Source organism: Suricata suricatta, chromosome 15, assembly GCF_006229205.1.
Source record: "Suricata suricatta isolate VVHF042 chromosome 15, meerkat_22Aug2017_6uvM2_HiC, whole genome shotgun sequence".
Taxonomy (NCBI): domain Eukaryota; kingdom Metazoa; phylum Chordata; class Mammalia; order Carnivora; family Herpestidae; genus Suricata; species Suricata suricatta.
Window position 1 is genome coordinate 76106295 of NC_043714.1, and position 22140 is coordinate 76128434.

The 22140-nt window shown below is 60.3% G+C and overlaps 1 protein-coding gene across 2 annotated transcripts in view; it reads right to left on the reverse strand.

Annotated features, from left to right (window-relative positions):
* Positions 1 to 7154, reverse strand: part of SLC45A4 (solute carrier family 45 member 4) — a 42802-nt gene extending 35648 nt beyond the window's left edge. Inside the window, exons 1-3 of one of the 2 annotated variants that reach the window (XM_029923409.1) lie at positions 6842 to 7154; positions 5711 to 5835; positions 2056 to 2160 (exon numbers count right to left, since the gene is read on the reverse strand). The gene's annotated coding sequence lies outside the window, so the exon portion shown is untranslated. The remainder of the gene's footprint in view (positions 1 to 2055; positions 2161 to 5710; positions 5836 to 6841) is intronic. The other variant, XM_029923410.1, reaches the window with a different exon arrangement.
* Between the last annotated feature and the right edge of the window lie 14986 nt (positions 7155 to 22140).

The window sequence follows — 22140 nt, forward strand, 5'->3', positions numbered from 1 at the left end:
GGTTCGTGAGTTTGAGCCCCACGTCGGGCTCTGTGCTGACAGCTCAGAGCCTGGAGCCTGCTTCGGATTCTGTGTCTCCCCAAAATCACACAAACGGCCTTTGCATCTTATATTACGGTAGGTCTGTGAGTTGATATCCTACCAGAAATTTTCACAAGTTTAAATAAAAATGTTTCTGGCTAATATTCACAGAGCCAAAGCCGATCTTAATTAGTGCCTCTCCCTTTCCTCCGAGAAGGGAGGACGAAGGACGGGCGGCTTTCACTCCGAGCCCCACCAGGGCGCCCCAGAGGCGAGAGCAGGGGCCCAGCCTTGGGCAAGGCTGAGGGGCCCTCCCTCGAGGTCAAGTCCTTCCCGGCCACTTCACCATTATGTCCACGTGTCCTGACTGTGCGTGTGCCCCTCACGGCCCCTGAACGCCGCCACACTTCACACGGAGAACCCCGAGCCCCAGACTGCTCGCAAATGTTCTAAGCGCCCCTACCTTCCGACATCTCCATTCAAACCAGTTTCTAACCTCTGCCTTTTTAGAAAACCTGTTATGAAACTACTGTTTTTTTTTAACATGTATTATTTGAGAGAGAGAGAGGAAGAGAGGAAGAGGAAGTAACTGGGAGAGGGGCAGGCGGGGGCGCCGCGCTGTGAGCACAGAGACTGACGTGGGGCTTGAACTCCCAGTGCGATCCTGACCTGAGCCGAAATCAAAAACTGGCTGCTTAACCAACCGAGCCGCCGGGCGCCCCATGAAACTACTCCTAACGTAACAAAAAAGGGACACTGGAAACAACGAAACGTCACCCGACATTAGCCATCACCAACCCCGGCCACTCCATCCCTACCTGGGGGGCGAGTCCCGGCCTGCGAAAATGAAGGAACCCCTTTTGTCAACCTGGGATTCTTAGATCAAAGTAGGGTCAATGGTTTTAAATGCCTCGTTCCACCAAACAAGATAGGGGTTTTTATGTGAACGAGGGCACCCAGACGGGTTTGGAAAGGCCTCAAGTGCCTGGTTTCTTGGGCAGAAATGACAGTCATCGGTTTTCTATGAATCTTGACTTCGTTACAACCAAGAGGGCCCGTAGCTCTGTCTCTGTCCCGTCGCCCCCCAGCCAGGCCATGGCCGTCCCGACAGCCACCCTGAGACGAGGCCGTTTCCACCGCGGCCGCGCACCAATGGCCAGAAGTCACGCTCCGGAGGAAGCGTACTTGGGCTGTGGTTCTCAACGGGGGGCGACCACGTGCCGCCGAGGACACCGGGCAGTGTCCGGACACGCTGTGCTGTCAGGGCTTGAGCAGGGCCCAGCGGCACCACTCGGCGCGGCCCCAGAGCAGACGATCCGGCCCCAAACGTCAACTCCGTCAAGGCTGAGAAACGCTGTTCTACGGCTAGGACGAAGCAGGAGCAAGTCTTCCCCCGAAACGCTGAAGCATGACGCTCCGTGTTATCACATCTTGAATCCATCCGCGGGACCAGACGTGGCAAGGTCCACATCCTGCCTCTTTAGGGACCCAAGTCAGTGGCTGCTCCAGGCGGACAGGAGAGCGCAGACAGGCTGGGCCACGCTCTCCGACAGCAGGAGGGGCCTCTGGGACCCGGGCTGGGCGGGGGGCAGGGCTCCAGCCACCCGCCCCCGAGAGGACACGACTCCCTGGACCGTCCTGACGGGAGCCCCAGCTCGCCTCGGTGGCCTCCGCACCGAGTATCAGACGGCATCTCCGGAGACCCCTGTCCAGCTCAGCGTCCCCTGGGAGATGGGCCCCACCCCTCGTGCGAGGGGCTCTCCCACAGAAGACGCTGCCACCGGTGTTTGGTGTGCGCCCACACCTCCCACTGTGCCTGGCCACACGGCGGGAGCCCGGTGAGGTCACGGAATAGCCGAATGAATGAATGAATGAATGACAGCCAGCTACCCGGCTAGGCGGGGTGCGCCCGGGCCCTGTGCGCTGGAAAGCCGCCCCCGCCCGCACCAGCTCCCGGAGAGCCTCGCGCCCGGCCGGCAGGGCCCGGCCTCAGCGAAGCCGTGTGGAATGGCAGGAGCGTGCGGTGGCGTTTACCTGTCATTCAAGGAGTCTAGGCATTAACGCAGCTGGCTCCCCCTTCCGCAAGCCGCACAAGCGCAGTGGCAGGAATAGATTTTACACAGGCAAGTTCACTGTCATCTATATCGATGGAAATGACAAAAATCGTTAGCATCTTCAGTTAGGTCGATTTTAAGCAGCAGTCAGTAAATACAAAACTCCAACCCCGTCTCACAGCTCCGTGGACACCCCCCCCCCACAGTTCGCGGTCTCGGGCCCAGGCGGGAACGCCCACACAAGGTCGCACACATTCCCAGGGTCCAAGCTGCTTCCCAACCAGTGGCTTTAAATGAGGCGGACCTGACCAAGCCCACTCAGGTTGGCGGGCACGCGGGTTCCTCAAGGATCGGACTACCCTGCTTAGAGTCGGATGCCTGAAGGCAATGCAAGACGCCCCCGGCCATGGCCCTGTCTCCAAACCCTGCTGCGGTAAGCCCTGGGGTTTTAGAAGCATTTTAGGGGATGACCCAAAATAATCCAGAAAGAAGATTTAAGCGTCATGCACTGAGAAAACCGAGCATTAGCCACCTGAAGATCTAAATCCAACAGAGACCACGGCAACCCAGCCTGGGAGCGGAGACCCAGTGAAAGAAGAGCCAGTGCAAGTCCTTCTGCTCAAGAGCCATGGTGAAGGGCCCACAGCACACAGGAGATGTAGTGGCCAAATCTCCAGCACGATCCACAAAGACTCCGAGTCGTGATATGCACACGAGCTGTAAACTGCTCAACTCGGCCACTGGTTCCCAGTGAAAATCGGGGGGTACATTTTAGGCCTCGGATCCATTTTCCTGTGTATGGGGTGAGGTAAGGACCCACCATGATCTTTTCCCAATGACCATGTGATCATCATGGCGGGGCTGATGTGTAAGTCCACCCCCGACACGGAGACTCCACTCTGTCACGTGTCAGATTTCCATCAGTACTGGCGTCTGTGTCTCCATTTTCTATCCTGCTCAACTGACGTTGCCTGTCTGCCCACGCCCAGTAACCTACTGCCATTTCCCAGCATTTTCCTATTTATTCTCACACGTCTGTTTTAAGTACATGAACTGTGAAAGGCGGACTAGCTCAGGAAAAACAGCAGTTTCTGGTGCTCTCACGTGACTCCATCACCTTCTCAGGGCCGCTCCGGGAGGAGGGCCAGCAGGCTGCCGCACCGCCTGTCGGAGGACCTACTTGTCCGAGGCCACCTCTGCACCTCTCGAGAGATTTCGAGTACTCCTTCCACGAGTTTCCCAGATTTCTAGGTAAGTTTCTTCCTAACGATTTTATCTTTTTTGTGGCCAACGGAAAGGAGAGCTTCTCTTCCCTCACCTTGGCCAGCCGGCTAGCTGGCCTGCAGCAAGGCTACTAATGATGCTATTCCTCGGCTCAGGTACAACTTACATGCGGGCAAGATGGATCCCGTTCAATCCGTCTTGAAGAATTTCTGTCAGGACACGGTACGTTTCCAACACTCTGCAAAGTCCCTGTGTGCCCCTTCCTGTGTAATTAAGGCTAGTGATTTTTGCATCTTAACTTGATAATCTAATTCTTTAAGTGTCTGAGAATGGACAAAAAGGCTAGCACCAGGTCAACACACGTACTAACCAAACCAAGCGAGGCGCAGTCTAGTAACAGAGGGTGACGGTACAAAGCTCACGCACACATTGTGTGAGCGCGATTATGGGCTCCTCGGCCAGGAACTCGGGGTCCCGGCCGTGTGAACGGAACTAAACCACAGCCCCATTCAGCAGCGGGGCACAGGAGCCTGACATCGTCTCCCACGCGGCGGCCCCCCCAGCCCAGCGCCTGGGTGCCGGGCAGGGGGGGGGGGGGTCCCGGCCCCGAGGGGAGCAATCGGGCACCCGGAAGCCAGGTTTGCTGCCCACAGAGTGGAGGACGGGAAGTCATCCCGAGCACAAAAACGGTTTCCCTTAAGGAAGCTACTTTATATAAACGCTAGAGCATTAACCAAAGTAACTAAGGCCCTTAGGATGTTTCCTTCTGAAGGACCTAATTTCAAACGCCCGAGCGAAAACCTGACACTGGACCGGAGCAGCTCAAGAGCAGACCCCACAGCACGTCCCGAGCGCCTCTGTGGGGCTGAAAACGTGGCAGGTGCAGGCCGGGGCCTCGGACTCCAGAGTCTCCTACTCAGCGGAGCCGAAACACCTCTCGGCCAGGCCTTTCCCTCCGGAGCCGCTCGGGGACCGTGGGCGCGCTCAGGGGACAACAGCTCGGGTATGATTTGCAGATGCACTTAGTGAAACTACAATCGTTCGAATCAACAACTTCCTCTAGTGTCCTGTTTCTCACTTAATGGTAGCCGACGCCAGGTCATGTGACTTCCTACAACCAGTGTGTGGAAAGCCGGCTGCAGCGGGTCGCCGTCACTAAGGTAACTGCACAGCGATGTCTGACCGGCGCCAGGGGCTCTGGGTCAGCCGCGAGCTTCCACGCTTATTCGCAAGCAGCAGCATCACAAAATCCGGGAGCCGCAGCTCTTGGGAGACGGCCACAGGAGTTAAGGCACGCTTGCCACGCACCTGGAGCCCGTCCTGCCCCTTCCAGGCCGCCCCCACGCACTCGGGCGCGCGCACCTGCCGCCCTCCGGCCCCGTAGGTGCCCAGCAAATGCATGAGGGCAGCTGGTCTGTGGCCCCAGCCGTCTGTTTTGCACACCGACTGCGTAAAAACAGGCATCCCCACCCTCAGAAAACCCACTGAACTACTAACATTTTTCTAAAACGTCACCAACTATTAACCTCCAGTGACCTTGTCAAACATTTACGAGTACCGTCTTCTCCATCACCATCAGCCCGCCCCCCTCCCTCACCACATTGCCACGGCAAACAGCACTGCCCTATGCACAATGCCAAAGCCAGGGAGACCAGGCAAACAGCAGTAGAGAGCAAGATCAGCTCCGGGTCGTGAAAGCATCAGACTCTTGACTTTGGTTCAGGACATGATCACACAGTCACGGGGTCGAGCCCACTGTGGAGCCTGCTTACGATTCTCTCCCCCTCTCTCCCACCTTCTACTCTCAAGTGCACTCTCTCTCTCTCAGGGAAGGAAGAAATGACCAGCTTTCAGAACAAGAGTATAAAAAGGCATGAAACTGAATCGAGCAGGTTTCAAGTACCCGTAATAAGCAAGAAGCGTTCTGGCAAATCTGTTTATTAGGTTATTTCCTGAAAAGCATTTAAGAAATCCCACTGACTGCCCACATAAAATCATCACTGTTGTGTCAGGAAAAGACAAGCCACAGATTGAGAGAAAATGCTTGCAAAGGACACATCTGCCAAAGGCCTGCTCCAAAATACACAGCAAACTCAACAAGAGAAGGAGCAATTTGATTTAAGAACGGGCAAAACACCCACAGAGACGGCTCCCTAAAGCTGCCGAGCAGCCACACGGAACGAAGCTCCGTGTCACGCAGAAAACCGGACGATGCAGCGAGACCCCTGCACGCGCCTCTGGGCGCGGCCAGACCTGCGCGGCCAGCACCGGGTGCTGGCGGCTCCTGGGGACGCAGAGCGGCGCGGCCACTCTAGAGACAGCGGACGGTGTCTCACAGCTGCATGTGATCCAGCCCTCACGGCCCTTGGTATTTACCCAACGGCGCTGACCGCCTCTGTCCACACACCAACCTGCACATGGACGCTCGCAGTTTTGTCCATGATGGCCAGAGCTCGGACGCGGCCCTGGTGTCCTTCGGCAGGTGAGTGTCCAGTAGCTGTGGTCCAGCCAGATAGGGGGATGCCGCTACTCAGCACTGAGGAGAAATGAGCCATCCAGCCATGAAAAGGCGGGAAGAACCTTCACTGCACATCTCTAAGGGGAAGAAACCAGTCCCAAAGGACTGAGTGCGGCAGGATTCCAACTAGAAGACATCGTGGAAAAGGCAAAACTGTGGAGCCGGCAGAACGGTCGGGGGTGGCTGGGGCAGTTTGGGGACAGTGCAACCACTCGACGGGACACCAAGAGGCAGCGGCCCGTCACACAGCCGTCCACACCCAGCGTGCCCAGCAGCAGGGGTGAGGCCGGGGCCCGCCCCGCAGCGACGACGGGTCAGTGCCGGCCGGTGGCGGCACACAGGACCCACGCTGGTGGGGACACGCTGGGCACGGAGGCGGCCGGATGCGTATGATGATGACGCATGGGAACAGGTACTTCAGGCTCAGTTTTGTTATGAACCTAAAACGATCCCAGAAAATAGTTCACGCATTTAAAAAAGATGTTGTGTCCTTAAAAAAAAAAAAAAAAGAAACACAACCAGAAACATCTGACAGAAAGGGAATCAAGCGGTGGTCGTGCTGGAGGTCCTGCCCTGGGGAACACTTCCTCCCGCCTGGAATTACCTGCCTCGGGTGCTGTCGGGTCCCCTGCAGAGACCCAGGCTCGTCTCCTCCGCCCACTCAGTGCCTCTACTGTCTAGGAAACGTGGGCTCAAGACACACAAAGTGAGCGTGACTTTCCAGTGGGCGTGTGGCTGCCCTGAGCGTGGGCGCCTGTGCCCCTGCCCCCACCAAGCTCCTCTGGGACAGTAGGCGTGAGGCTGGGGCCGCGCATACGGGACTCGTGCCCTCATGAAAGCCACCCCCCAGCTTTCTGGCTCCCTCCAGCCTGCGGGGACACAGCAGGAGAGCAGCCCCCGGGCGGTGGGGCCGTGGGAGCCCTCGGGACGAGAGGGTGTGAGTCGGTCTGGATGGTGACCACCGAGGGACTTCGCTCACAGACGTGGACCCAGGCCCGCCCCGCTCTCCGGGGGACCCACTCACCTGCACCGCAACACGCCCCTCACTGCATGTCACCACAGCTGGCAGTGACACACGCACCACGGGCACCATGACCACACGGCCCAGCGCACGGCGCGGTCACCACCCGCACCCTTCCCGCTCAAGTGTCCCGCCTCGGACGGCACATCAAATGATCAACATCTTCTCATAACCCGGGCTGGAGTGTCCTGTGTCACAAGACACAGTCGAGGACCCTGCAGAAACCAAACACGACACAGGTCAGACCTCACACCCGCTTTTACTTGGCTCCTTTCGATCAGCTTGCCGTGAGCTGGGTGGTGGTGAAGGGAGAGGGGCGAGGGGCGAGGGGCGAGCTGTGTGTGCGCGCGTACGTGCTATTCTGAGCATTAACAGACTGAAGCAAAGGAATGTGGACAGGGACCCCCCTGGGAGCGAGGGGATGAAGACATCAAGTCAGTCTAATTAAACTATTTCTCAGTGGATCCCCTCCAGCAGCCAGCAGGACAGGACCAGCCCTGGGCCCCCCCCCCCCCCCCCCCCCCCCCCCCCCCCCCCCCCCCCCCCCCCCCCCCCGTGCTCCTCCCAGGCCTCTCTCGGGCCCTCCCCTGCCCTACTGGCACAGAGACCCACCCCCTTCACATCCACCTCCACCAGGGGCCAGGGCGCGGGACTGCTCCACATCTCGACCCCACCGTACCATTAGCTCCGGGAGGCAGGGACAGGTCTGTGGGACAGGAGGGAACAGCTTCGGCCTGCACTCCTCCACCACTTCTTCAGCCCCCCAGCCCCCGGCCAGGGGCAGCCGGTACCAGGTGGCCCCCTCTCCCCCCTCCCCCCCGGGGACCCAGGTAAAGGGAGCAGGACCCCCACCAGAGGCAGGCGGCTTGAGCAGGCGGCTGGCGCCCACTGCTAGTGCTGGCGCAGCACCCGGCCAGTGCGGGCACTCAGACGAGGGGACTGGCGAGCACGGAAGGTAGAGGGCCAGACCAGCCCTTAATTACTCCAATCAGAGAAAACGGGTCGTTAGAAATCTCTCCCTTTTAGAGAGACGAGCAACATAAGCACAAGCTCAGAGAAAATCCCGCCCCCTTCTGAAGAGGGAGCGGACATCGCTGCGTCCACGCTAAGGAAGGGCTGAGAAGATGGTTTTAACGCCGGAGAACTGGCACTGAGATCCAGGTCAACTTCCGGAACGCGCACACCTCTTCTGTTCAGGGCACCACACCCTCCAGATACTGTCTCGGGAAGGCCTATGCTTTAATGAAACAGCGAGAGTCCAGGGGCTCCCAGGGTGTGATTTTGGCTCTGGGAGCACAGGACACTGCACCCTGGCCTCCAGACCACCAGCGGCCACCTGCTGGGGCAGAGCCTGTTCTGGCCCAGCCGGAGGCCTCCGCCCGGCCTGCACTCCCAGAAGTGCGGTGCACACACCAAGGTCTTCCCCAGCAGGGCCCCTGGTGCCCCGTGACAGCAGGGAGGACCAAGCTCCACCGCAGCTGAAAGCAGCCTCCGGCCTGCGTCTCTCCAGCCCCCGGGGGCAGGCGGGGGCTGAGCCGATGGGACACAGCAAGGGGACCGCTGAAGTCATCTGAGGCACTGCGCAAAACCAGAGGCAAAGGCCCCAGCTGCGGTGCTCCCCACGGAGGCCCAGGCTGCACGACGACTCGCCAGGCTCCCGCCGTGCCCGTCCGGCACACGGGCGTAACCACGCACATGCTGGCGGCAGGAGCAGAGGCTGTGCCAGGTGCTGGTGGACAGGCTGAGGTGCACAGACTAACACGGGACTCACAGCCGGAGCGCCCTTGCTCCACACACCCACAGCCACTTGTCAGGGCCCCTGAATGAGCTGCAGGGCCCCCAGGAACCCCTAGGGCTGCAGGGTAGGGGCGGCTGTAGGCTCCTCACTGTCCCACACCACCTGGATGTCCGGGAACTGCATAGGTCTCCTAGGTAACACAGTGGGACAGAAGGACAGTGGGGTGAACGGCAAGTGCCCAGCTAAGTCTCTCCTGACCCCGTTCCAGAAGGAGCCGGGACGGGGGGTGCTGGGGAGGGCCCTGGACTGTGTGAGCCCAGCTCCGTGGACACAGCACGGAAGGCACTGCGTTCCAACAAGACCAAGCGCCCCGCCGCCATCTTCCCTCAGGACAGCTGCCACTCGGCCCAGTCCACAAGAACGGGGCCAGGTTTAAACATCCGGGAGCAGGGGCACATCGGGGGCTCAGTTGGTTAAGCATCTAACTTCGCCTCAGGTCATGATCTCATAGTTCATGGGTTCGAGCCCCGCATCGGGCTCTATGCTGACAGTTAGCTCAGAACCTAGAGCCTGCTTCGGAGTCTGTGTCTCCCTCTCTCTGCCCCTCTGCCGCTCTCACTCTCTCTCTCTCTCTCAAAAGCAAATAAACATTTAAAAAACCTTTTTTAATACAGGATCAGGCACTAAAGCGACGTCAGACCACTCGAGCGACAGTCTACGTGAGAGCAAATATTTTGAATGTTGAATCACATCCTAAATTTTAGGGGGCAAGGGATGAGGATGGACATCAAGGCCCTCTCTGGACAGGACCCCTGCATCCGGCACTGAAACTGCTCAAGAACACGAAGGAGAACATGGCCAGCAGCCAGCACCCAGGAAGCAGGTGCAAGATCGTGCAGGAGGAAATCACGTGAAAGGAGGACAAACTGTCCCCGAGAGGTGACATTCCTGCAACATTTGCTTTATGCTAAAATACAGACGTTCTCCTGTGACTTTTTACCTTTGACCTTTATATAGTTTTCCCAAATTTGCATAACTCAGATTTTGCTTTTTAATTAAAAAGCACTGAGTGTCCCCCCCACCCCCCCATCTAAATGTTCCAGCTTAAGCCACGGGGGTCAGACGGCGCTCTGGCCGCCACGGAGCCAGGAGTGCGCCCGGCCACCCGGCACGCGCAGGGGATGCGAGCGTCAGGGCCGCCCGAGACGCCTCGTGGGCAGCCGCCACGCACACCTGTCGGCGAGGCCAGGCCGCCTCTGAGCCGGCAGCCCCGTCACTGGGGGCAGCACGAGGTGCACAGGACCTCTGCCAGGAAATGGGAGACAGCGGCAGGCTGTGGGCGGTCTGGGGACACTGGAACCACCAAGTGGGATTAAAAAATACGAATAAAAATTCCTGACATTACACACATGTAATCAGGAACGGGCCTCAGAGACAAGGGCGTAATTACGGAATGCCACTAAAGACAGCCCAGCCACACGAAACCCTGTGACGGCGTCTATGTGTAAAACCCAACCAAAGCGGTTTCCAGGTTCTGAATTTATCCTACAGCAAAAAGGAGGCGGTGCCCCCAAAGTCACAACCTGGGTCTCGCGCTGCAAATTCCTTCCATGACGGTCCACGCGTCAGGTGAACACAAAGGCCAGTTTTTAAAGGGAACTATGAAATACGCTCCAGAAACAGTAAAATCAAAGCTAATTTTCTTTCAAAAGGTAAAGTTTTGGTGAATGTCTGCACGGCCTCACACACGGCCTGGAGTTCAAGTCATTCCTACTTTCTAACCAGCCGAACAGCAGCAACAAGACCACCGTGCGCCCGAAGGCAGCGCTGGGGTGGGGATCAGCAGCCGTGGGGGGGTCCTGTCTGCGCTGCTCACAAGCAGCCACTGAACACATGCTCCGAAGGCCACGCTGCGGGATCTCCTGACACCCTTTACAAACCCTCCATCTCACAGCCCCCCCCCCTGCCCAGGGCACCTACAGGAGGGTCTCCCGGGGCACCCCCCCTACCCCTCCACAGCTGGCCCCAGGCCCAGGGAAGGTGGGGCAAGGAGGGAGGGGCAGGGCAGCCGCTCAGGGACGTGGGAGCAGCAAGGAGCTCCGACAGAAGGGGAAGGGGGGACGGGAGCCTGCGCCCGGTTCCTTCGCGGCGCAGGTCACCCGCCACCTCTACAGAGACGCCTGGGCCCTTTACCTGGTGGCCCCGCGATTTCCTATGACAGAGACACCCAGTCTGGTACCTCAGTGACGGACCCCTCGGCTGTCCGGGAATTCAGCCGTTCAGGAGGAGGACCTCCTGGGGGTGTCCCACACGGACTTGGCCACGCAGCCCCGGCACCACTGAAAGGGCCCCTGGGAACCTGAAGCCGTGGTCACTATGGATCTGGGGCTTTAAAGTGTCAGACCCTTCGACCCAGACTCCCTCTCTGGAACGGGCGAGGACACCACTAGGAAACCTGAAGGCCCCCAAATAAAGGGCGGCTCAGGCATCCACAAAATTATGCGGCGTCATTTCCCTGCTGATGTGAAAATACACCGAAAACTGAGTGCAAACAGGTTATAAATCAAGTACACATTATGCGCATATTTGTTTCAAAGGGATGCAGAGAGGACGGTGTTACTTCTGGGTGACTTGTAGTTCTATTCTTTCTGTTTCTGTAGGACCTAAGTTTATTCTTAACTTACGCAGAAACAATCAGTTGCCTTCAGAAACAGACTGTCTGGTTGTCCTCTGCGAACACAGAGTGAGCTCTTGTCCGTGGGGCAGGACGCTCAGGGGCGTCCCGATCACGAAGCCGAGTCTCGGGCGGCCCGGGCGGTGCCAGCAGAGGCAGGTCTGGAAAGCGGTTCAGACTCGGCGCCGATGACCACGGCCCATCTCAGCGGCGTCTCCCGCCCGGGCGCGCAGCGGGCCCCGCCCACGGGCTCGGCTGGGTGCAGGCTGGTCGCCCGGCTCTGCCCCTGGCTGGCTCTTCTGGCCACCCATCCCCGTTCCAGGCACAGCCACACAGCGCTCCCGTCCACGGCACCTACCTCCAGCCCTCCCGGTGACTTGGACCCACTCTGCTGGGCTGAGCCCTCCCCTCCCGCCCGGGCGGAAGCCAGGCACCCATCCTGACGAAGCCACGTGCCTGTTCACAGGTTCTCCCACGGTGCCCTGCGCCCACGAGGGCTCCTGGCTCAGCCGCGACTAGGAGAGGCGTCCACTGCTCTTTCCCCTCTTCTCCAGGGTCAGAGACAAGACCCAGAGCCCCGTACAAGGTCCGGAAGAGGCCCACGGGGAACCAAGAAAGCCCCTAACCTCGTCCAGGTGATGCACAGCGCCCTTCCCTGCCCCCAGGCGGAGGCCCCTTCGAGTTTCTCGGCTGAGAACACCGACAGGCACCTTCCCCACCCGTTAGCCTGCGGGCACTGACGTCCCCCAGGCCCCTCGGCCCTGCCCCCCGGGATTGGATTTTCCAGCCAGCTCGGGAGCACAGCCAAAATCACGACCCCGGGGACGAGCGCGGGCCTCTCTGAGCGAGGGGCAAGCCCAGATTCCCCAGACGCCTGCCATCCAGGCGAGCGCCCACGTCGCCAGGCAGGCCCCTGCCCCATCCCAGGCGGGGCGGGCCCACACGTGGCCGCACCACTGTCCCTCGCACCATCCCGGGGGCCAGGCGAGCCCCACCGTGACTGGGATCGAGTAGCAGGCGGCCACAGGTGAGGCCACACGACACGGAACCACCACTGCCCTTCCCCCGCTAACGCCGCTGGGAGGCTGGGGAGCTAGGGGCGCCTGGCTGGCTCGGGCGGTGGAGCCTCACACTAGGGGGCAAAGATCACCTTCATAAAAACATACATACCATGGACTTCTTAAAAAAAAAAAAAAGGTAAGGCAACTGAAGCACCAGTCTGTGAGAGCGGGCGTGGCCTCACAGGAAGCCTCCGTGAGCACACGTGTGGGGCCTCCTGTCGGGACCGGTGGCACGGCCTGACTGCGCCACACACACGTGTGCTAGGCAGGTCAGCCCGACATCTACCGGGGACCGAGGGCACCTCGCCGCCCACCCGAGGTCTGCTACCCCGCCGCGTGGCACCAACGCGGGACCTTACTGGTCGGGGGGAGTTTTCACACAAGGACCCAGTTCCCCTTGGGAAGATGAATCTCCGCAGCCAGCCGGCAGTGACGGTACGGTGACGGCGACAGTGTGGTGACAGCGCGCTACTCCGTGAGTGTGCGCTTCCTGGTGGATCATGTTAGGCGTATTTTACCAAAATAAAAGCAAATGACCAACACGGGGCGCCTGGGTGGCTCAGTCGGGTAAGGGTCCACCTCTAGATCTCACAGTGTGTGGGATCGAGTCGCCGCAGAGGCCTCCATGCTGACAGAGCTGGGAGCCTGCTTGGACTCCCCGCCCCCCTCAAAATAAACATTAAAAAAAGTAACATTTCATGAGGAACTTATCTAGAAAGTCCTATTAGCAAGGAAATGGGGTTCCTGGCTCTGGAGGAACTCAGTGCACCCCCAGCAATCCGACCAACCCCATCTTCAAAGGTGACTGACACCTGCAGGACACGGGGGCATGGACAGGGGTGAAGGCGCAGCAGCTGTGTGGGGACAGCAGGAAGGCACAGGACACACAGGCGCCCCCCCCCAGCACCGCCGCAGCCACCCGCAGCTCGGAGCACTGGCCACACATCCAGCCCTGCTCAGAGTCAGGAGGGAGGGAGGCAGCGAGAGAGACAGAGAGACGCACACACACGGAGACAGAGAGGTGGAGACAGAAGGAACAGCAAGTCAGCAGGACAGAGTGAGTCAGCTGACCGAGGAGGAAGTGCTGGGTGCCTAATGTTCCCCAGGGGCCACAGACAGGGCTCCGCCGGCACCAAGAGCCAGGCCGCGGGCCTTCTGGGAGCCTGTGTTCAGGCAGGTGCCGCTGTGACCTCTTTGTTAGGCACCCACCACCTCGTCACCAGCGCCAGGCCCCAGCCCCAGCGAAAGAGCCTGTCTCCGGTTCTGGCCAGTCCCCACCTGCCACGCCTGAATCACTGTGACATTCCTCTGCTTCCAGACATGCCTAGCACCGGCCGGCCCCTCCGCCCCCACCCCACCAGGGAGCAGTTTGGTCACTGACTGGAGAATCAAGGAGGGTTGCCAGGTGGAGGACGGTTCTGAAGAAGATCCAGGAAGTGGCTCCTTTAACTGCAGTCACCCCCTCAGGAAAGATTTTACTTTATTTTTTAAGGAATCGTTCACTATCAGCTTTGTTTTCCTTCAGATCTAAACAACAGCCCCTGCCCCGCGTGCTCCCCTCGTAGCCCACGTGTGATTTCAAGGTGAGGCCGGTTTGGCCGCTGGAAGGCGGTCCCTCCGGCTTTAAGGGGACAGTTCATTCCGAGGGGGGGCCTGAGGTGCAGGAGTCCACGTTCCGGAAAAGCCTGCCGATCAGAGCAGGAGCATCGCAGAAGAGCTGCCCTCCCCCCCACCCCGCACTTGCCAGTGACAAAACAAAAACCACATGGATAAAGGCCCTCTTCACAAGAACAGCCAAAACAATTCCATCTGTTAACAAAAACTAACTGTTGAATTAAAGGTTGCAAGTTCAAACACAATCTGGCTATTGTAAACAGCTCTCAGTTTATCAACGCAACAATACCTCTCTTTCAGAGACTGATACAGTTCTCCGCAAACACAGGGCCCCCAGCATTTTTAAGCTACTTCGCGGGATAAGTATTAGCTGGAGACTTGCCCACAGGAGAAGTGAAAGCTGGCGAAGCAGGACTTCTACACAGAGGAACCAAGGAGCGGCTTCAGCCAGAGGGCAGCAGGCGGCCGGCCCAGGAACAGGAGGTGGCCGGGCCCCTGCCCTGCGCTGTGGGTCCGAGGCCGGGCTGGACACCACCCCTTCCCCCACCAGGCCCGGGCTGCCCAGCACAGGATGGCAGGCTCTCCGTCTCCCGATCAGGGGCACGGCGCCAGGCGCTCAACAAATAAACCACTCGGCATACAGAAAGACCTAGAAAATTGAGTTAATTAAAACGAGAGATTTTAAGATAATCATTGGGATGGAAAAGAACTGGAAGAGTCCAGGTGAAATCTGATTTAAGCGCAGTTTCCTGGAAGACAGTTACGGAGCCTGCAGGCAAGTGCAGACGGGGGAGGGGAAGCGGCCGGCCCCCAGGCCAGGCTGGCCGGCCGTCTCTTCCAGTTCCCCGGCTGGCTCCAGAGGTCACGGGCCCTTCCCTTCACCTGCAGGGGGCTTTTGATGTTTAACACAGTAGCCTGCAACTCAGTCGGAACTGGAAGCAAAATCTGAACAGAGCCGGTCCTGATGCAAGTGACACACAAGTGTCCCCCTGCCAGGGACCAGCTCGGGGAGGCCGCCTAGAGCAGGGCTGGGGCCTGGGCCCAGCACAGGGCCCCGTGCAAGACATGGTTCAGGGACCTTGGCCCCCACCCCCTACTCTTCCGCGGTCATGCTCTGCGCTCCTCGCGCTCCTTCTCAAACAAAGCCGTGTGCTCAACCAGTTACCTTGGAACGCACTCGAACAAGTGAGGCTTCCGGCCAGGACCGCAGACACGCGGCCTGAATCACCATCGCGGTCTCTGGGTCCCTCATCTCCGGCTCCGCCCCCACACCTCCAGGCGGTGTAGCGGACCAGGCGTCGCCGAGGAGCACCTCGGAACCTGCAGCCTCTTGGTCAAGGAGGCCGCGGTGACTGTCCCAAACCCTCCCTGCGCGTGGGGAAGACAGTGCTGGAAACTCCCAGGTGACCCCCCCCCCCCGCCGGTCGGCCACGGCACACGGCACTCGGGTGTGGGGCCCTAAGAGATAAGAACAAAATGAACTCTAACAAAACTGAAGTCACTGAACGTGGTCTAATCTTTCTCTGAAAGGCCGGACGGGTTAAAGAGTGACCCACAAATGACAATACCATTGCTTTCACGAGCACAACTAGAGTTGTCACCAAAAGGGAAAAATCCTTTGTTGGAAAAACAAAAATTCAGGTTAGTAGGTGGCTCTCAGCAGGCACACGTAGCCTGCGATCTGGCTGTAAGGAAGGTGCACTGTGTCAGTCCTGGAGTACCACAGGCCCTTTGCATGGGACCTTCCCCAGCACTAGAGCGCTGACCACTGAGGACGGAGGTTGGCTAAGTCACCAGGGCTGCCCTCTCCAGGCCACCTGAGGAGCGGGCAGTCAGCATGGACACAAAGAAACACCTCTGGTCCAGGACACGGTCTCTCCCTGTAAGGCACCTAAAGACAGGGGACGGGTGGGGGGAGGGTGGTAGAGAAGAGGTCACCTTAAGGCACAGCCGGTGAGACTTCCTCCCCTCCCCACCCCACTCATCCAGGGGTCAGAGCAGAGGCCCGCGTGACAACGCAGGGCAGCAGGCAAGTCTAGACCTGCCCAAGGGGCGGCTACATAGGACGGACACAGAGGTTCCAGACTGGATTTTCAGCAGGAGCAAGACAGCCGGCTGGGTCCACTGTGGACAGCGCTGTGCGCGTGCTGGCCATTTTCTGATCCAGGCCCTGCCCCTGCAGGGGTCCGCCCAGGGAGCCACCCCCAGGGGCCAGCACATCCCAGGGGTGGGGGGTGGGGGGCCCTGGGAGTGGACAGGTGCAGTCCAGGAGGGCTGCAGCAGGCGCTCAGGGAGGGGGCCGCCAGCTTCAACCTGACCTGGGTCTGCAGCGGGGGGGGGGGGGGGGCTTCAAGGAGCAAATGAGAGAGCAGAAGTGAAACTCCTTAGGAAATGGGCCGTGCATCCCAAAATGCAGCAGGCTGTGGGTCAGAGGGGAGCAGGGCTGGTAAGGCCCTCAGAGGGGATCACGTTCTGCCAGGACGTCAGAGAGAAATGGGGGCTGGGAGGCCAGGGGGTCCCGGCACCAATGACAATGACACCAGGTAGAGCTGATGCCAACAGAGGCTTCCTCCTCCCAGGTGCCCCCTTGCTAGGGCCTCCTCGAAGCCCCTGAAAACTGGCCCTGTGTCCTGAACCGGTGGGAAGGGCGAGTCTGGTGCCCGCCCACCGTGAGCCAGCGCCATCTGCAAGGCCGTGCCCACGAGCTCGGGCAGGCGACAGCAAGCCCGGGCTCCTGGGCCGCCCTGCCCCCACCTGGAGTCCAGCCCCCCAGGAGGCACCCTCTTCAACTCGTGCTCCCTGCTGCTCCTGTGTCCCCAGCACGAGGGCCGGTCCCGCGGCCGCCTCAGCCCCTCCTGCTGCCCTGCTGTGCTCAGGCGTGGTGCCCAGTGCCCGTCCCTGTCCTCGTCCGTCCGAGGCCCCAGCTACAAACCACAGCCTCCCTCCACAGCAGGCTCGCTCCCTCGGAAGGTGGCAACGCCTCTGAAGCCTGGGACAAACTGTGCTGTGCTCCCCTGATGCCTGAGTAAGCAGCCACAGACCTGAGCGCTTGACCTTGCTTCTTTTCCTCCTAAAGCCCCAAGGTTACTGCTCCGGGGCGTGCGGAAGGGGACAAGCGGGACGTGACGGCGACAACAAGGGGCAGGACAGGGTCTGCTGTCCAGCACAGCGGGGCCCAGCAGGGGCAGCCAGCCATCCGCTGCCTCACAGCTAATGCCAGGAGGCCAGCGCGTGTAGCGGTGAGGGCGCAGGGGTAGGGAAGCGTCGACGGTCCACCGCAAGCACCCCTGGGATGTCTGTCCATCAAAACTCATCAGAGGCCACTGCCGCTCGCAGGCCACAGCCTCATCACCAAATGGCACCGTGCGTCCTGGCCTGTGCAGAGCCTGCTGGGAGGGGTCAAGCTCAGACACCCCAAGGACAGCAAAGGGCGAATGTGCTGAGAGCAGCGGGGGACACGTAGCTCTTCCCACCCTGGGGAAGCCAGCAGCAGATTCCATCGCTGCCTGAGAGTTCCAGGCCCATCCACGGCTTCCTGCCCAGCGCCTGGGGCAGGCCGGAGCGGAAGGCGTGGGGGGGGTTGCCGGGCACTGAGGGAGCTCGTGGCGTGACGCCACAGCCCAGGACGTCTCAGCTCCTGCACACACTCCGGGCGGTCCGTGCCAGCTCCAGGTTGGCCTGCCCTGCTCGGGCGGCGCGGGGGGCCCACCACACCGAGGGCATCAAAGGGGCGGCACGCAGTCAGCTTTCGGCTGCCCACGCGCGCAGGGCTTTGGGGATCCTCTGCAGCAACGGGCCCTGCAGCGGGACGGCAGGTGGCACAGGAGACACGGGCCCAGTCCCGCGTGCACGCCGGTCCAGAAGACCAACCGCACCACGTGTGCACCTGCCTCCCTGCTCTTGGAGGCCGGGCGGGCGCTGGGCAGAGCCAGCCCAGAACACGGGTGCTCCGCACAGCGGCTCAGCAAGCCCGCGCCCTGTGCATGTGCCTCTGGTGCAGGGTTTCAGCTGCCCGCCACAGACTCGGCCCTCTCTGTCGTGCCACAGACCACGAAGGAGAAAGTCACACAGGATGCTGTTGTGCTGACCTTAACCGTACAGCCTTGCTTTAACGATGGCTGAAGAAGTCACATTTTCTTCACTGGCTTTTAATGACGGCCATAAGCACTTTACCCTGAAGTTCAATTATGACAGTGACCTTCAATTATGACAGTGACCTGCCGCAACTCACTGTGAAAATGCAGAGCTCTGTGGTCCACGAAGGAAAGTCCCAGAAGGGAGCCCGCAACCACAGGGGAACCTAGCCAGGCAGGGTCCGGGGCCCGGGGACCAGACGGCAGGTGGCACTTTGGCCGTGGGAGGAGGGGCGGTGGCTCTGCGGGCACCAGCCCGGCTCGTGCCTGCCTGCCGGCCGCAGGGAGAAGAACCGGCTCCCGGCACACCCCCGCCATCGGGATGGAAAGTTGGCCCGAGCCGAAGAGGCCGTCTGGTGTCTATAAAAGTGTTCCTCCCAGGGGAGCCTCTGGAAGCAGAGACTCCAAGAGACTTTCATTCTTTTCCTTATTTGCCGCTCTGAAAAATAAGCTGTTCTTCCTATTCTGAAATGCAATGCGGGTCAAAACCTTCTACAGCGAATAGTGACCCAAAGAAAAGGTCACCAGATCCAAAATACTTCTCATTTGGCCGGTGGCCCAAAGAAACTCTATTCTGTTTACTTGGCTACTCTCCTGGGGGTAAAAACCTAATCCAACACCCCAAGCGGGCCCATGTTTGTCCAGATTCTGCAAAGAAGGCGGGACGCTGGCAGCTTCTCCCACCCGCTGGGGGGTCCTCCTGGGTCCTGGGCCGTCCATCCCAGGGACTCTACTGTCCCCACCGTGGCCTCACGCGGCAGAAAATAACCACCCATTTAGTGTCTGTCCCTCATGTCCATCCCAGCCCACGCCGCCCAACCCCGAGACAACCAGAAATGGGGCGGGCCGGGGGGCTAGGGGTCTGCCGGCTCCAAAGTGGGCTTCTCTCCCCTTCGCAGGGCGGCCCCCAGCGTGGCCCAGTCAGCGGGAAGGAGCCCCCCGCCCCGCCGGCCCCAGGTGGTCCTCAGCCTGGAGGCCTCGGCCAGGGCAGCCGCTGAACACGGACCCACTCTCAACATCTTCGCAGGCCGTCCTCGGTCACGGCCACTCAAAGGCTTCCCTCTCTCACCCAGAGCGCAGAGCTCCCGCCCCTGGCCGCAGCCAGCTCTTGCCTGTGCTGGATCTCAGGCAGCCCCCCACTCTCCTCCCCAGTTACGCCTTCCCCTCAAGCTCTGAACCATCGCTGAGTCCTCCTCACCCCCCGCCTGGGGTGACAGCCTGGTGCCCAGGCCAGGCCCCTTGCTCTGCAGAAGGACCCACTCCCAGGGCATGGGCCCCCCAGAGCAGCCTGCCTGCTGGTCCACATTCCAGTCCAGGTTCGGGAAAGGCCTGTTCCGATGATGTGCAGACCCCGGTTAGAAAAGTATTGCCTCCGGAAACAAGGACCAACGAGACCAGAGGGAGGCAGACACAGGACGCGCTGCAGAAAGCCCACGGCAGGGGCTGCCATGGAGCACAGAGCAGAGGAAGGAGAAGCTATGCACACAGACTTGCACACACTTCCTGGGGCCCACCCCAAACCGAGCAGCTTCACAGGCCCAGGATGTTTGCAAATGTGAGATTTTAGTCCTTCCGCGGAGAGTCTGTAAAGATGCTAAATAATGAGTTTTAGCAATAATTCCAGGCAGCACCCTGGACACTTCTGGACCCGCCCTTTGATGGGAGTCCCAAAGAAGAGCATGTTGAGGAAGAGGAGCAGACACTGCTGCTCAGGAAACCGCTGTCGGCATGGGGGGAGGGTCACATGGAGGGCGGGCGCTGGGGGTCACTCAGGCTGGTGCCCTTGGACTCCATGGGGACTCTGGACCTGGCATGGGGACACAGATGCACCAGCCTGGGTGGGCCTCTACTCACTGGGAGGTCCCGATGAGCTCCTCCCCGTCCTGGGAGAGAGGGGACTCCAAGACAGGTGCAGCTCCGGCCTGTGGGAACCCCTGCACTGGGACCCCCAACATCTCTGCCTGTGGCCCCCACCCAGCTCCCGAAGAGGTAGGGGTCTGAGCTCCCCGATCCCTCTAGAAATAGGGGGCTTGGGACCACAAAGGAGGAACTGCAGTGGCTTATGGCCCGTTGGCCATCCCTGCCCGGAGGCCCAGAAGCGTTGGTCTCAGAGGCAGCCCTGCGTGGGCACCTGCTGGACGCAGCCCGAGCAGAGCGAGAGGAGCATGCCGACCCGCACCCACAGCCTTTCTGCATCTTCCGAGGTGCCTCCTGAACACACTCCCCGCTTGAGCTGCCTTAAGTCTTTTCCAGAATAAGGGGAGGATATTCAGAGTAACAGTTACAGTTCAAAAGCAGGAGTTTCCCCATGAAGGCACATTAAAAACAGTAGATCACACTGGGGCACCTGGGGGGCTCAGTCGGTTAAGCGTCTGACTTTGGCTCAGGTCATGGTCTCACGGTTTTGAGTTTAAGCCCCACATCAGGTTCTGTGCTGACCGCTCAGAGCCTGGAGCTGCTCAGATTCTGTGCCTCCCTCTCTCTCTGCCCCTCCCCTGCTTGCGCTGTCTCTCTCAAAAATAAACAAACATTAAAAATAAAAAACCAGTAGATCGCATCAACCCGCATCCAAGCTGGGCTCCTGCTCACGCCCCGCTCACAGGCCTGACCCACAGGAGCACGTCCCCTCCAGCAGCGGGCCGGGAGGCTCCCCTCTACACCCCCCTCCTACCACCATACTCTAGCTTGTCCACCCCCTCGCCAAGGAAGTTCAAGACAGAGGGGGAAAACAGAAGTGGCTGCTCTTTGCAAATCACTTACGTCTGCAGTGAAGCCAAATTAAGTAATAGCCAGGGGGTCATGGCCGGTCACAGGGCTCTACCCCGACGGCATTTTACCACCTGACACAGGGAAACCTGAAGGGCGCAGGCAGCAGAACACGACCCCAAGGCCACCGTGTGACCCCGGGAGGCTCGCCTGTCTCTGCAGGCCTTGCGAAGCGGCAAGGCGCAAACCAAGCACCTGTCCCTTCGCTTCCACCTCTGCGAGCCGCGAGCCTGCGGTTTACACCCGCACACTGAGCAGGAGCGAGGCCGCGGGCGGCGGGAGGCCGGTAATAGACACGCTATAAACTCAACACCTCACTCTGTCTTTGAGACTCATTTTAACAGGGAGAAGACATAACCGCAGCTCACAAACCTTTCCTTGCGGATATAATTTACAGCGTCGTGACTCAGCGGCCCCGACTGCCTGACAGGTGAGGTCACCTGGAGGCACGGAGCCGCTCTCCCAAGGCAGCAACCTACACCCACGCGCGGGGCCAGCAGAGCGGGGACCGCCGCACCCAGACCCCAGTCCGGGGTCCTCTGCGGCCCCTCGTTGACGCTTCACGGCACGTTTGGGGACCCCCCCACGGCAGGCTGGCCTCCTGGACAAGCTGGTTCAACAGCCAGGCAGAGGCGGTTAGCTAAACATGTGAAAATCCCTGATGGGATTTGTTGGAAGAGGCTGTCCTTTTGGGTGTCTGGTGAGTCTATTAACAAAAACGTGCAGGTGTTTTTCACCCGCCCCCTTTCACCCACCGCCATCCACAAGGACCCTCAAAGGTGCAGCGGCGTCCACGCCCGGCCAAAGGCCACACAGCTGGGGGCGCACAGCAGCCTGGTGCTCAGCCTGGCGAGCAGACGGCACCGGCGGCCAGGCGCCCTCGGCCTCCCTGGGCCTCTCACCCTCTCCCGCCCACAGGCGGCACCCAGCACGGCCCCTCCAAGCCCGGGCGGCCTCAGCACCTCCTTTCGACCACTCACCCCCCACCGCTGCCCCCAGAATTCCAACTCTCCTGTCCCAAGCAAGCCAAGCCCCTCACCCCAAGCTAGCGTCCCCATGGCACGAGGGACCCAGCTCACGCACATGAGGGGCCACAAGCAGACCGTGGCCACCGGAACCTCCTGCTCTTGTCCATCCACAGCCCCACTGACCTGCACTGCCAGGACAAGTCCCGGTGCCTCCCCCCAGTTCAGCCTGCCCCTGCCCCCGCCACAGGAGTGGACCGCCTCCCCCCAGCTTAGCCTGCCCCCCACAGGACTGGACTGCCTCTCCCAGCTCAGCCTGCCCCTGCTCCCCCCCAGGAGTGGACCGCCCCC